Here is a 15,849-nt window from a genome sequence, read left to right as displayed (position 1 = left end):
GAGAGAGAGAGAGAGAGAGAGAGAGAGAGAGATCTTCAATCTGTATTCAGGGAGTTCTTTCTCTGAGCATGGATAGTATTTTCCATCATAAGTCTTTTGTAATAATATTAGATCATTGTGTTGCTGATAAAAGCCAAGACCATCAAAGTTGGTCACTGAACAGTGTTGCTGTTACTATATACAATGTTCTGGTTCTGCTCACTTCACTCAGCATCAGTTCATGTAAGTCTTTCCAGGTTATTATGAAACCCACCTGCTCATCATTTCTTACAGAACAACAGTATTCCATTAGATTAATATACCACAACTTTTTCTGCCATTGATTGGCACCTTCTCAATTTCCAATTCTTGGCCATCACAAAAAGAGTTGCTATAAATATTTTTATACTTGTAGTTCCCTTTCCCTTTTTATGGTCTCTTTGGAATACAGACCTAGTACTGGTATTGCTGGGTCCAAGGGTATGCAGTTTTATAGCCCTTTGGTCACAGTTCCAAATTGCTCTCCAAAATGATTGGATCAGTTCACAACCTCACCAACAATGCATTAGTTTTCCAATTTTCCCACATCTTCAACATTTATCATTTTCCTCTTTTTTCATGTTAGCCAAACTGAAATGTGTGAGGTGGCATCTCAGAGTTGTTTTAATTTGCATTTCTCAAATCAACAGAGATTCATAGCATTTTTCATATGACTATACATAAGCTATGCATCTCTTAATGTAGCACATGTCCACATTAACTTTTTGGTTGTCATAGAACACCTCCCTTCTCCAATCTTGTTGTACCTCTGATGTTTACTATGATCTTTCAAATTAAATGAAGAAACATGAAGAAAAAAAGTATTAAGCATTTACTATGTTCCAAAGAAAGTACTGAGCACTGGGGATAGAAATATCAAAAAGTTGCCCTCAAATAGATAACATTCTAATAAGAGAGATGACACATACAGGGGAATAACAGAGAAGGGAGTTTTGGTGTGGAAAGTCACAGAAAAAAATGGTGAGCAGAATATTATTATCAATTCACATAACATTTTCCTTATGTAATGGTAAAGATCATTTGATTACAATTCTGAGAAAGAAGTAGAAAGAAGGAAGACATGAAAAGAATATATTTAGCAGCAGGCAGGAAAATTGGGGGTGTTGTTGAAGATGAGGAGGCATAATGTAAGAGAGTGCAAAGTTAAGTGGCATAGTTCCTCCCAGATATGAACTCTGAAACTCTAAATAAGGTGCCAAGCATATGGTTCACAGGTCACATGCAGCCTTTAACACTCCTGAGAACAATTGAACTAGAATGAGATGAAATTGGAAATATTTAATAAAATAAACATAAATCCAGTAACAAACATAGATCACATTTATATGTTTTTTTTTAAGTCAATACATGGTCCACGAGAATTCTTATGTATGGTTTATTGACCCTGATTTCTATTTGAATTTGATACCATCATTCTACAATGCCCAAGGATAATTCATTTGAACCAAATGAACTGGGCCTTGCATTTATCAAGGACAGTCAGGTTATCTCTTGTTACTTATCTCATATTATTATTTCATCTTATTTGTGTTGAGTTTCAGCTCCCTGCTAGTCAATTTTTTTTTGTTTTGTCACTTCTAGTTCAAAAGTCATTATATTTGACAGAGGAAATACAAGAAAAATAAGATTTGAACAGCTCTGTCATCCCTCTGTTGTCAATTCTCATCATTCTACCCATCCCCAATCAATAAACAAGCAAAAGTCCAATCCCTGCTTTGAACTTGCCTTTCTTTCAATACAGTTTTTAAAATAATAAAAACAATTTTTTCTGTACTTAGTTTACTTTTTAAGTTTTTTTTAATGAGATTAAACTGGAGTGCTTTAGCACTTCTGTCATTTTTAAGACTGTCACAATATTATATTCATCCTCTATTACTTGAATTTGGTTTCATCTTTTGAACATTTCTTTTGTTGAACATGTTTGTCAATAAATTAAAGTATGTGTGTGTATGCACACACATATACATACATGTATGCATGCCTATATACATACATACATTTACCTACACATTAGAAACATTAATCTTTTCAGAGGAATTTCAGTTTTCCTCCTTGTTTCGATTCCTTTGTTATTTTCATCTCTTGCTCTTTGAGTCCTCACAATTTTGTTTTTGAGTTTCTCTCAATCCTTCTCCTTTCCCTATGGTATTTGAGTACACATTTTCTTATCTTTCTTGTGAAACCTTTGAGATTGGCTTTATTAAAATCTAGGGTACATGGCAGATTGCCTTTATTCATCCTTCCCTGCTATGTTAAATGTTTTCTTACCTCTCTGCCTTTGTTTATGCTGTTCCTTGGATCTACAGTCCCTTCCAATCTCTTACCTACTCCACTTGTAGAATTTCTCCCCACCTCTTTACAACCCACACTTTGAGGAAGCCACCCCTGTCTATAATGGCCTTTGACCATACTGATCCTTGTAAAGTTCTTTCTTTATACCTGTAATGGGAATGCAAATTTGGAAGATCTTCCCTGCCCCTAGGTTAAAGTGCACCTGAAGCCTGGGGTGGGAGGCTTGTTTTTCGGTAGATACTTTTTGATTGGCCAGTGGGTCAATAAGGTTATTACATTCTCTGAGCCAGGAGAAGGCTATATAAGCCCTGATGTGAGGCTTTGTTTTGGGGGCTCACTTTGAGAAGTGTTCTGTGATTTGATCTGTATTCTGGGAAGCCATTGTCCAGGGTCCCCCCGGCTTTGAAAAACCCAGATGTGGAAACCCAGATGTTGACTGGGTATGGATGTAATGGTTGGACAGTTTGGAAATCTGTCTACTTGATCTGTTTCTGTCTTGATAATTCTGCCTGTATACTTTGAAGTTCGGGGTGCTGACCTTTTCTCCTGAGCAAGGTAAACGATATTTGTCTGACTGATTAAAGTAACCTTGTTAACCCATTTGGAGTTGCTTTCCTTTAACAAAGCAGATCTAAGAACCTGTATGGGCAGCAAACCCTGAGGACGCGCTTGGGGTGCCTGCTGCTACAATGCCTTATCATGGTTCTTTAATGAGTAATTATGTGTTACAGTATTTTGTGTGCTGTTAGTTTCATGAGAGAAGGAATCATGTTTTATCAAATAAATTACTTTCCCTAGCCATATACCACAGTGCTCTGCAGACATTTATTCAATTAATGAGTATACTCCCTCAATCACTTTAAGATGGAAACACCAATTGACCACTTGTCTTTGGTCCCTCCTTAGTGAATCTACCCAATGTGTTTGCTGGAGACCTACCTTTAGGACTTTAAACACATTATCTTGAATTTAAATAGGTTTGCAAAACACTTTAAATGTGTTATATCATTTGATCCTTACAAAAATCATATAAGGTCATTAATATTTTTTACAATTTTTTATACAGATGAGGAAACTGAGACTTGGAGAGACTAAATGACCTTTCAGGGTACCACATTTTGGATTTGAAGAAGGATTCAAATGCATTTTTCCCAGGCTTCAAGTCTAGCACTGTACATACTATACTTCTTTGCTCTCCATTTCTTTACTCCTTCTCTCAGTACAAGGGTAACACTTGGGCTAGCTGTTATGCTTAAATGATTCATTTCCCTCCTCTTTTTAATATACATTTTCTTAAAAATATATTTAGTAATATTTCTTGCATGCAAATCATCATTGGTGGTAAGCTACCTAGAAATTGAGGATATCATGTGTTTTTTCATTGCATTTTGCATTATCCAAAATTTTAATTCTTTTGAGATTGTGGAATTCATTCATTCATAAGTTTATAAAATTATGGGTAAATACTGACCTTTAAGAGAGCATATATGAAATAATTGCAAAAAAAAGCTGGAAAAATTTTTTAAATCTACTTTGTGATGCAAAATAGACTAAAAGTGAAGCAGGACCTCCACTGGGCTCCGGCTTCCACCTTCCCCAATCCATGTAAAAGGGGACTCTAAACAAACTTTGTAGCTACAGAACCCACAAAATGACACAGAGAAGCTAACCTCCAGCTGAGGACAGCCCAGGTGGCTGGCAGGAATCTGCCAGCGCAGTGCTCTGGGAGTTAAGCACAGACGGACTCCAAAGCTTTAGCACCAGGATGGGCCTGAACAGCCCCTGGCCGGAGGGACCCCAGATCAGCAGCAGCTGTGGCTGTTTACAGATTTATCAACACATAGATGGAAAGGACAAAGTGAGAGGTCAGTGCAGTTTGGACTTTGGGACCCAGTAAGTGGGAGTGTGTGGCTTTTGCCCCTGGGGCGAGAAGCCGCTGAGATGCAGGCACAGCTAGCCAGCACCCCATGGCAGCTTCAGCTCCTGGCCTGCACAGTGTAGAGGGACCAAGCACCAGTCTGAGGTCTTTGGCTTAAGACGTGCTTTAACCTTCTTGGATCTGGATTGCAGTCTAGGGTGGAGGTACTGGGGTATGTGTCCAACCTGCCAGAGCATGTGGAGACCTCAGAGAGGGCACCCATCTCATACCTCCAGCAGCTGAGAAAAACCTAGTGTTTGGGGCAAAAGCTCCCCAGTCTGGTGGGAGAGTCCTACCGTGGCAAAAAGCCCCGGGGTCAAGTGACTGGGGGCAACATGACCAGGAAAAGGAAAGAAAGCAGACAGAAGATTCCAACATTAGACTCCTATTTGGGGGACAAAAGGGAGCATGGGAGGAAGACAGTGAAGTCAGAACTCCTGCACCAAAAGCTTCTAAGGAAAATACAAGCTGGTTATAGGCCATAGAGGACCTTAAGAAGCAGATAAGAGAAATGGAGAAAAAAATGGGAAGAGAAATGAGAATGATGCAAGAAAATTACAAAATGAGAGTAAACAGCCTGACTGAGGAAAATAACACCTTAAAAAATAGACCAACTCAAATGGCAAAAGAGGCTCAAAAAGCCAATGAGGAGAAGAATGCCTTAAAAGCTGAATTTGCCAGATGAAAAAAGAATCTCAAAAGCTCAATGAGGAGAATCATTACTCCAGAATTAGATTGGAGCAAATGGAAGCTAATGACATTATTAGAAATCAAGATGCTATTAAACAGATACAAACAAGTGAAAGAATAGAAGGCAATGTGAAATATCTCATGGGAAAAAACACTGACCTTGAAAATAGATCCAGGAGAGATAATTTAAAAGTTATTGTACTATCTGAAAGCCATGATCAAAGTAAGAAGCTAGAACTCATCCTCCAGGAAGTTCTCAAAGAAAACTGCCCTGATGTTTTAGTACCAGAGGGCAAAATAGAGGTTGAAAGAATCCAACAATCACCTCATGAAAAAGATCCCAAAAAGAAAACTCCTAGGAATATTATAGCCAGGTTCCAGAATTCCCAGATTAGGGAGAGAATATTACAAGCAGCCAGGAAGAAACAATTTGAATATTGTGGAAACACAATCAGGATAACCCAGGATCTGGCATCTTCTACCCTGAGGGATCGAAGAGCTTGGAATATGATATTGCAGAGGTCCAAGGAGCTGGGATTAAAACCAAGAGTCACCTACACAGCAAAACTGAGTATCATGTTTCAGGGGAAAATATGGTCATTTAGTGGAATGGAGGACTTTCAAGCATTCTTGCTGAAAAAAAAAAAACAGAGTTGAATAGAAAATTTCACATTCAGATACAAGAAGCAAGAGAAGCATGAAAAGGTAAACAGGGAAAAGAAATCATAAGGAACTTATCAAAGTTGAAGTATTAACATTCCTACATAGAAAAACAATAATTTTAACTGATGAAACTTTTCTCAGTAGTTGAAGGGTATATATATATATACACACATATATGTCTATATATGTCTATATATGAGGGTATATGGGCATATAAATACATATGTGAATGTGTGTATATATGTTTACAGTTATACATAGGATAGAGGGCACAGGGCCAATTTAACAGGAAGGGATAATACTTAAAAGGTGAAATTAAGAGGTGAGAGAGGAATATAATGATAGGAGATGGGGAGAGATAGAATGGGATAAACTATCTCATATAGAAGAGGCAAGGGAAAATGGTTACAATGGAGGGGAAGAATAGGAAGGCAAAAGGGAATGGGTTAACCTTGTTCCCATTGAATTTGGCTTGAGGAGGGAATGAAATACACAGTAAATAGGGTATCTCACCTTCCAGGAGAGTAGGGGGGAAGGGGATGAGAGGGGGGATGATGGAAGGGAGGGCAGGCTGGGGGGTAGGGAAGTTGTTAGCACCCACTTTTGAAAAGGGATGAGATCAAAGCAGAGAATAGAACAAGTGGGAGGTGGGATAGGAGGAGGGAAATATAGTCATTCTTTTACAATGTATCTACTATGTTATTGTTTTGCATTAGCCACACATGTACAACCTATACTGAACTGTTTATCTTCCCAGTAAGGGTGGGAGACAAGGGAGGAAAGGAATGAATCTGGAATTCAAAGATTTAAAATCAAATATATATATATATATATGTGTGTGTGTGTGTATACACACACATATCTATGTATGTATATGTATACACACACATATATATGTTTGTGTATATATATATGTATGTATATATATACCATTATTACTACTATTTTACATGTAATTGGGAAATAAGACATACAGGCACTGGGTCATAAAAATCCACTGGAAAAGTCTAAAGGGGTATGGGAGAAAATATGGGAGAGGGCAGATTGCAGGAGGGGATATCCTATGGGACTGCTATTTTGGGGCAGTGGGTAGGGAAAAAATGGGGAGAAAATTTATAACTCAACTCTGGTGGAAATGAATGATGTAAATCAGAAGTTAATAAAGCATTTAAAAAAATAAAATAGAAAAGAAGCAAACAATTAAAAGGAGAAAAAAATAGACTAAAAGTCCCATAGGTTGCAAGAGGAAAAGATTCATGCAAGGCCATTATAGTCAGCGAATGGTTTAGGATTTCAGGGAAAAAAAATTAGAAAAGAAAGGATTTTTCAGGTGAGGATGGGGAAATCTGAGTAAAGCTAGAAAGGAAAGAATTGGATATATATATATATACACACACACATATATATGAACATTAAATGTCTATATGTATATATATTTATATGTAGATTAAATATTAATTTGGTAGTTTCAACCCAATATACTTTTAGAATAAAATCAGAGTTCAGGTTTTATTTCAGACTTAGTTACATCTGAAATGTTAAAAGTTTTGTCATACAGGATAGAATAATCAGAGTTGAGTATGAAAAACACAGGGAGAAGTAAAAAATGCAAGTATGAGTCCCAGTCAATGCCACAAACTCGGCTTTGTGAGTTAGGCAAATCACTTTTAGAGAAAAATGGGGATGAGCTAAATGTTAACTGATGTGACATCTTTAACAAACTAATTATTTCATGTAAAATCTGGCATATTCATTAATTCTTTCTAAATGAGAAAGTACTTTGAAAAATTGGAACTCTAGTGGCCTGTAAAAAATCTAAGTGATATCTCTTTTTACTGACCTTTCACACCAGAAGTAACTAGCTAAGTTCATATTCTGGTCTTATATAATTTTCTGTGATACACAAGTAGCATGCATCTTATAACTTATCTTGCAGGCTGCCTGACCTTCTGCACTGTATCTAATATCTTAGAAAAATTTAAACATAGGTTTATATGTATCAGTTTCTTAAAACATCAGAAATACCTCAAACATGAAACTAGTTCCTTCTCTTTCAGAAGAATTTCCATTAAATAAAATTTCAATGTCAGTTTTTCAACTCTTCAAACTCTTTTAAAATGTTTGCTTGTATTTTAAACAGCTTTCACTATCTTGGTGCTAGCCTTGAAAACTACTGTCAATTACACCCTCAGAATTTTAATTCCGTGACAGGAAGTCACAGTCCAGTTAACACAAGACAGTGCTAATTCACAGTTACAGGCATAAGATGTTTTTGTCTTATGGTAATACACACATCCTCTAGGATATATGTCTGCAAGGCTGTTCTTCAGAGCTAAAACCACTTTGCATATCATATAAAAGCTTGTACACAGCATGACTGTAATGGAGAATTGAAAAACCAAATGAAATATTCTGTTTATTTGTGAAGTTCAGCATTACTTATGCAAAGGGTATCCACTAATCCCTGAAAAAATAGCATATTTTATGAGGCCTGTTGGGTTAAAAATTAGTCATTAGAATTGACAAATATTTATATGATTTTTTTGTGTGTTGAATACAAAGAAAGAATGTATCAGCTTGACAATGATGGAATGCAAGGGGTCTAGGCAAAAGTATTTGCATGCAAGAAAATAAATCCCAAGGATTGAAACAAATGACATAGAAACAACAAAGAGCTTGAAAGCTCCTGGTGAGTTTTAGTCACAGCCTTTAACAAAATCAAAATTTCTTCTCTTCTTTTGCATTTTCAGAATATAAATTGTATAGATAGTATTGAAGTTATTAAAAGCACTTCAACATCTCAGTGATGTGAATGTGATTGAATCCTGAAAATACAGGAATCTCCAAAGTATCAAAGCCACGAGTGACTGAAAAAGCAATGCAGGTATGTATGGTGAGGAGAAGTTGGTTATATTGCACTACTAGCTATGAGTACAAATCAATCAATTAATAAACATTTATTAAACACCTATAATCTGCCAGACCCTATATAGGCACTTGGGAGATAAATATAAATAATGAAATAATCCCTGCTTGAAAGATGATTCCATCAGAGTGGAAAAATGAATAAATAAAAACCTACAAAAAAGTTAAATAAAGAGTAGTTTTAAAGGGAAGTCACTAGAACTAGCAGACACCACTTGAGCCAATCAGGAAAAACTTAATGCAGACAATGTTGCTTGAGCTCTATTTTATGGGGTGAGAAGATAAGGTAAGAAAGTAGCAAAGGTAAGAAGGGAGTGCATGTGAGGCATGTGGGATGGCCAGTGGGAACAACATGAAGATAGATTATGGATTGTTCTGTGTTAATAACAGAGAAAAGTCTAGAATGGCTAGGTCACAGAGTGGGTCAGGGTGAACAATGTCTAATCGATCTGGGACTAAGTGCTTTAAGGAATATCTGTTAATAAATGTATGATCATAGATATTAGATGGAGAGCATAAGTTTAGCACTGCTACCAGAAATGTAAGGATATATAGAAAAAAGCAGTGTACAGTATATAGATATTTTAACTAGTCCATTGGAAAACTTGGCTACAAATCACATGGGGGAAATAGGTGGGAAAATGTTGTTCTGTTAGGATCTAGAAAGCCTTTAACTCCCCAAAATTTACTCCTTAGTAAAGTATAAAAATGCACCAGTTTCACAGGGAAAAAGTAGCTTCACCTGTAGATTGCTCTACCCAACCTGAAGATATACAAAAAATTCACTGATACCCTCCTGAATCACTGAAGTAGACAAGCCAAGAGAGGGAATGTTCCAGGCAATATCCTAAGCACTTTTTATGTATTATCTCATTTTATCCTTGACAACAACACTGGAAGCTAAGTGTTATTATTTTCTTCATTTAACTGAGGTAGGCAGACGTTAAATGTTTGTCAAGGGTCACATAGCTAACAATTACTTGAGTATAAATTTGAACTCAAGTCTTCCTGACTCCAGGCCCAAGGCTTCATCAACTTCTCCAACTCAGTGGAAAAAGTGGTGCAGAGCAATACTGGGGTAACTGGAGATTAGTTTCCTGTAGTCTAGACATTGTAGGGGGACATCCAAGTCAAGGGTCAACATAAGAGCTGTAGGCAAAGATGAGCCCAAGGTGATCCCAGTAACTGTGGTAACAGCCTAGGTTGAAGTAAATTCATCCCAGTAACAGGACGGAAGGAAACAACTAGAAGAGAGAATATTGATAGTTCAGTCAAACTACCTCTCTTTTACTAACTTGTTATCTGTGAAAAGAAGGTAGGAGCAAAGAGAATAAAAAAGTAGAAGACAGTATATAGTAAATTATTGATATAATAAATTGTAAATAACCATCTAAACCTGAACATGAATGAGATGAAATCACCCATAAAAGAGAATAGATCGCCTAATAGATTAGAAAATAGAATACAATAATATATTTCCTACAAAAGAAATATTTAAAACACAAAGATTCATATTGATGCAATTTTTTTTATCCCTCACAAAAATCCAAAAAGCAGGAATAACAATAATCATTTCAGATAAGGTCATAGTAAATATAGACAATGTAAAAAGAAAAGCAGGGAAATTATATTATTCTTAAAGGAATCATAGATTTTGAGTCAACATAAAAACTTTATATACATAGCATAGCATCTACATATTTGAAGAGCAAATTGAATTGAAGAGAGAAATAGATAGGAAAACAATAAGAGTTTAATGGTTTCAGGGGTTCTATGTATCACTTTCAGACTTAGGCAAATCTAGTCAAAAGATAAATAACAAGAACCATAAGTACTTGGTAGAATTTTAGAAAAATATAGTTTACACACCTATGAAAATTGCTGAATAAGACTAGAAAGGAATTCACATAATTCTCCATTTTAGATTTTATTTTACAAGACAAAACAAAAACAAACAAAATTACTCATGCATTGGAGCATAAAGAAAGGCCTCACCAGATATAAAAAAGGAAAAAAGAAATACTAGATCTCATTTGTTCATTAGAATGAAATAATAATATACTCAACAAATAAACCTTAAATAAATAAATAAAATTATAGACTTAAATTATTCTTAAGTACTGATAGTTAAAAGAATTAATTATAAAAAAATAGAAAATTTCATCCAATAAAAGGACAATAATGAGGTGTTATACCAAAACTTATGGAATGCAACTAAAGCAATTGTGAGGGGAAATTTTATATCTCTAAATCCTTTCATCAAAAAATTAAAGGACAGGGGTGGAGCCAAGATGGCAGAGAAAAGGCAGGAACTGGTTTTAGCTCCCACTACAACTACCTCCAATACTTACAACAAAAAAAAAGATTCTAAACAAAATTTAGAGCTACAGAATCCATAAAGAGATGGAGAGAAACAAATCTCTCACTGAAGGAAGCCTGGAAGACTGACAGAAAGGGTCTATTGCACAGGGCTAGGAGATGAGCACAGTCCCATATGAGTCACACTGGCCCAGACACAGGGTGGCCAAGACCTGTAGCACAGACTGGCTAGAACAGACTTTAGGAAGGTGAATCACTATCTCCTGTGGTGGGTTCCAGTTTTCTCAACCCATAAAAACCAAAGAGAAAGTGAAATGTCAGTGGGGAAATCTGTTGGAACCGAGTGAGAGAAGAACATGGTCTGGCCATTGCCCCTGGGACAGCAGAGGTGGTGGCAGCCCAGCAGCTGCAACTGCTGCCACATGGCTGGCTCTGGAATTCCTGGTCTGCAGAACACAGAGGGACCAAGTGACCATTCAGAGGGTAATTGCTCTTGCTTTAAACTGCTTGGTTCTGGGTAGCAGTCTTGTGTGGTTGTCCTGTGGTGAGGAATGCTAGCATGCCAGAGCTGGTGGTGGCTATAGAGAGGAGGCCCTCCTCATATATCTGGCAACAGCTCTGACAACAACTGCAAAAAAAAATCAGGAAATTGGGTAAGAGCACTCTCCAGTCTGGAAGAAGAGTTCTACCCTGACTAAGAGCTCAAAAGTCAAGTAATTGGTGGGCAAAATGAGCAAATAGAGGGAGTGAAATCAGACCATAGAATGTTTTTTGGGGGGGACAAAATGGAGAAAATCATGGAACCAGAAGAAGACAACAAAGTGAAAACTGGTGAAAATTCCCGCACCAAAAGACTCCAAGGAAAATAATAATTGATCACAAGCCATGGAGGACTTCAAGAAGGATTTCGAAAATCAAGTAAGAGAAGTGGAGAAAAAATTGGGAAGAGAAATGAGAAAGATGCAAGAAAATCATGAAAAGCAAGTCAACAGCCTGGTAAAGGAGACCCTGAAAAATGCTGATGAAAATAACACTTTAAAAATTAGAATAACTCAAATGGCAAAAGAGTCTCAAAAAGCCAACGAAGAGAAGAATGCTTTAAAAATTTGAATTGGTCAGAAGGAAAAGGAATTTCAAACACTCACTAAAGAGAGTAATTCCTTCAAAATTAGATTGGAGCAAATGGAAGCTAGTGACTTTATGAGGAATCAAGACACTAGAAAACAGATCCAAACAAATGAAAAACAGAAAGCAGAGTGAAATATCTCATTGGAAAAACCACTGACCTGAAAAATAAATCCAGGAGAGAGAATTTAAAAATTATTGGAGTACCTGAAAACCATAATCAAAAAAAGAACCTAGAAATCATCCTTCAAGAAATTCTCAAGGAAAATTATCCTGATATTCTAGAACCAGAGGGAAAAATAGAAATTAAAAGAATTCACTAATCCCTTCTTGAAAAAGATCCCAAAAATCAAACTCCTGGGAATATTACACACAAATTTTGGAATTTCCAGGTCAAGGAGAAGATATTATAAGCAGTCAGAAAGAAACAATGTGAGTATTGTGGAAACTTAATATGGAAAACACAATATCCAGCAGCTTCTACATTAAGCGATCAAAGTACTTAGAATATGATATTCTGGAGGTCTAGGAGCTACAATTAAAACCAAGAATGACCTACCCAAAAAAACTGAGTGTAATACTTCCAGGGAAAAATATGGGTATTCAATGAAATTGAGGTCTTTCAAGCATTCTTGTAAACAGCATATTGTAGGATTATGACTTCTAATCCATTCTACTATCCCTTTCCATTATATGGGACAGTTCATTCCATTCACATTTACAGTTATGATTGTTATCTGTTTCTTCCCTCCATCCTATTCCCACCCCTGATAATGCTCATATTTTCCCCACTTTTCCCTTCCCTCCCTTAATAGTTTTCCTTTTGACCACTGCCTTTTTCAGTATACCCTTATCAGGCCCCCTCCCTTTTCCTCCCCTTTCCCCTTACTTCTTCCCTCCCTACTAACCACCCCCTCCTTTCATAGCCCTTTCCCCCTCCTACTGCCTGTAGGATATTTTTATACTTAATGAAGTATGTTATTTCTTCTTTGTACCAAGAGTGACAGGAACAAATCTCATGCAAAGCTCCTCTCCCTCCCCTCTTTCCCTCTAAAATGATACTTTTTGCATTTCTTCTTCATAGAGTCCTATGCTTAACTGGTTGTTATTCCCTCCTTGCACCAAAACCAATGAGGGAAAAGTTCATATGATTCCTCTCTCCCTCCCTTCTTTTCCTTTGCTATACAGTTTTTATGCCTCTTTGTGTGGCATAATTTACCCTTTTCCACTTCATTCATTCCCTTTCTTCCATTGCAGTCCCTTTATAGCCCTTAATAAGATTTTTTAAATCACAATTTTGTGTATTTTATACTCATACCCTCTACTTGTCTATAATCAGTTTGCTCTTATCAAATAGCAGGGTGTGTGTGTGTGTGTGTGTGTGTGTGTGTGTGTGTGTTTTCCTTGTTTACCTTTAGATGTCACATTGAATCTCATAATTGGAGGTTGAATTTTCCATTGAGTTCTGGATTTTTAATTAAGAAGGTCTGAAACTCTGTTACATCGTTGAATGACCATCTCTTTGCCTGAAAGAATATTCTCAGTCTCTCTGGGTATGTGATCCTTGGCTGTAACTCTTTTGCCTTCCAGAAAATTGGATTCCACTGCCCCTGATCTTTCAATGGAGAGGCTGCCAAGTCCTGTGCAATCCTCACTGTGGAACCTCGATATTTGAATTGTTACTTTCTGGCCATGTGAAATATTTTCTCTTTTATCTGGTAGTTCTGGAGTTTGGCCTAAACAATTGGGTGTCTTACCCTACAGGAAAGTAAGGGGGAAGCAGATAAGAGTGGGGATGATAGGAGGGAGGGCAGATTGGGGGAAAGCATAGTTAGAAACAAACAATTTTGAAGAGGGACAGGTTCAAAGGAGAAAATAGACTAAGTGGGAAGTGGGATGGGATGGAAGGAAATACAGTTAGTCTTTCATAATATTACCTCTATGGAAATGTATTACATGACTACACATGTACAACCTATATTGAATTGCTTGTGTTCCCAATGAGGGAGGGTGAGGAGGGAAGAAGGGAAAGAATCTGGGATTCAAAGTTTTATAAACAAATGTTAAAATTTGTTTTTTACATGCAACTGGGAAATAAGATATACGGAAACTGGGGAATAGAAATTCATCTTGCCCTACAAGAAATTTGGGGTTGGTGGGGGAGGCTATAAGAGATAACAGATTGGGGAAGGAGTATTCAGTAGGCTTGCTATCTTGGGGTAGAGTTGAGGAGAGTTGGGGAAAAGATTTTTAAATCAAAAGCTTGTGGAGATGAATGTTGAAAATTAAAAACAAATAAATAAATTTGAAACAAAAAAATAAAGTGAAATTAATACCATAAATATTAAAGTGGAATCAATGAATTTTGTATAGAACAAAATTAAATAAATACTTGAACAAAAATAAAATATCTACAATTAAGTAATAATATAGAAATCCTGAAAATTAAAGAAGAGATAAAGTGAAAGGGGAAAATCAATAAATAAAATGGTGAGCTTAAAAAAGTAAAATAAAGTAAGCTAATTATTTAAAAACATAGAGAAAAAAGTTATTTGCATCAAGAATGAACAAAGAGCATTCATGGCAATTGAAAATGAAAAGGAATTATAAATATCCTTTTGCTGTAACATGTGCATACATAATGCAATACATGTTTATGTGTGTATAAAATTTAGATAATAGAATAGACTGGATTGTTGATTGATTAATGATTAAGAGTTGTAGCTAATGACTAGAATCAATATTTATGGATCACAATTAGAGTTGATTGTATAGGCTTCAGTGGTAGAGCTTCTAAGAGTTTATCTTCCTTATTCCAAAGGGTAGAGCTTGGCCATAAAGATTCAATGTCTGAAAGTTTGTTTTGTTTTGTTTTTCACTCAAGACAGAAAGGAGGAGGTGCAAAATGGAAATTGAGTCAGTCTGGTCACAAGATGTTGTGCCTAGCACTGGGTCACTCTTGTGTTAGGCAGTGTCTGCCTCAGGACTTTATAGAGGTTGCTGGTAAATACTCTGTTTTTCATCTTGCTGTGGGAGCTGGAAATCCTGACTCTGATTCAAATTAAATGCAAGTGCACACTTTATCTTCATGTCAAACCAATCACCATCTTAGTTTAATTTACATCACTGGACAATGTCATATATCTCACTTAACTAACAGTACAAAATATTCCTTGACTGGCAGGCATCCTTCAGTAGCAGGGAGTCTTGGATCCTCTTTTTTTTTTTGGCAATTCCAAGCCTTACTAATAAGTTTCTTGTGCACAGACTTTTGTGCCTCAGTTACTTATTATCATAGATTCTGGGAGAGAGAGACACACACACACACATGCCAAAGAGGAGAGTGAGTGATAGAAAGAGAACCTGGATATTTACAAAATTATGAATAACCAGATTTATAAAAATAAAATTAGACTGTATGAGTCACCTTCAGAAAAAAAATAATTGAAAATCTATAATTGGTTTCTCAAAGCAGAAAGAAAAACTCAAGACTAGATGGATTTAAAGGTTAATTCTATAAAACATTCAAAAAACAATTAATTACAATATCACATATAGAGTTTGCAATAATAAGAAAAAACACAATTCTAATTGGTTTCTATGAGAGAAACATGATTTTAGTAGCTAAATCAAGAGGAATAGAAAATGAAACTATACACTAATATCTTTAATAAGCATTAAAAATAATTAAAATATTACCAAGTTAACTTGAGTAACATACTGAAATGTTATATGGGGCGGGGGGGAAAGAGTGAAGATGGCAGAGTAGAAACAGGATGTCTGCGCAGCTCATGATCCCACCTAATCCAATTCATGTAAAAAGTTACTCTAAACAAACTTTGGAGCTACAGAACCCACAAAATGACAGAGAGAAGCTA

The sequence above is a fragment of the Petaurus breviceps genome, unplaced genomic scaffold (assembly GCF_028583685.1).
Source record: "Petaurus breviceps papuanus isolate PSGF00001 unplaced genomic scaffold, PetGlider_PUasm1.0 76, whole genome shotgun sequence".
NCBI classification, from domain to species: Eukaryota; Metazoa; Chordata; class Mammalia; order Diprotodontia; family Petauridae; genus Petaurus; species Petaurus breviceps.
This window is presented reverse-complemented; position numbering follows the sequence as displayed.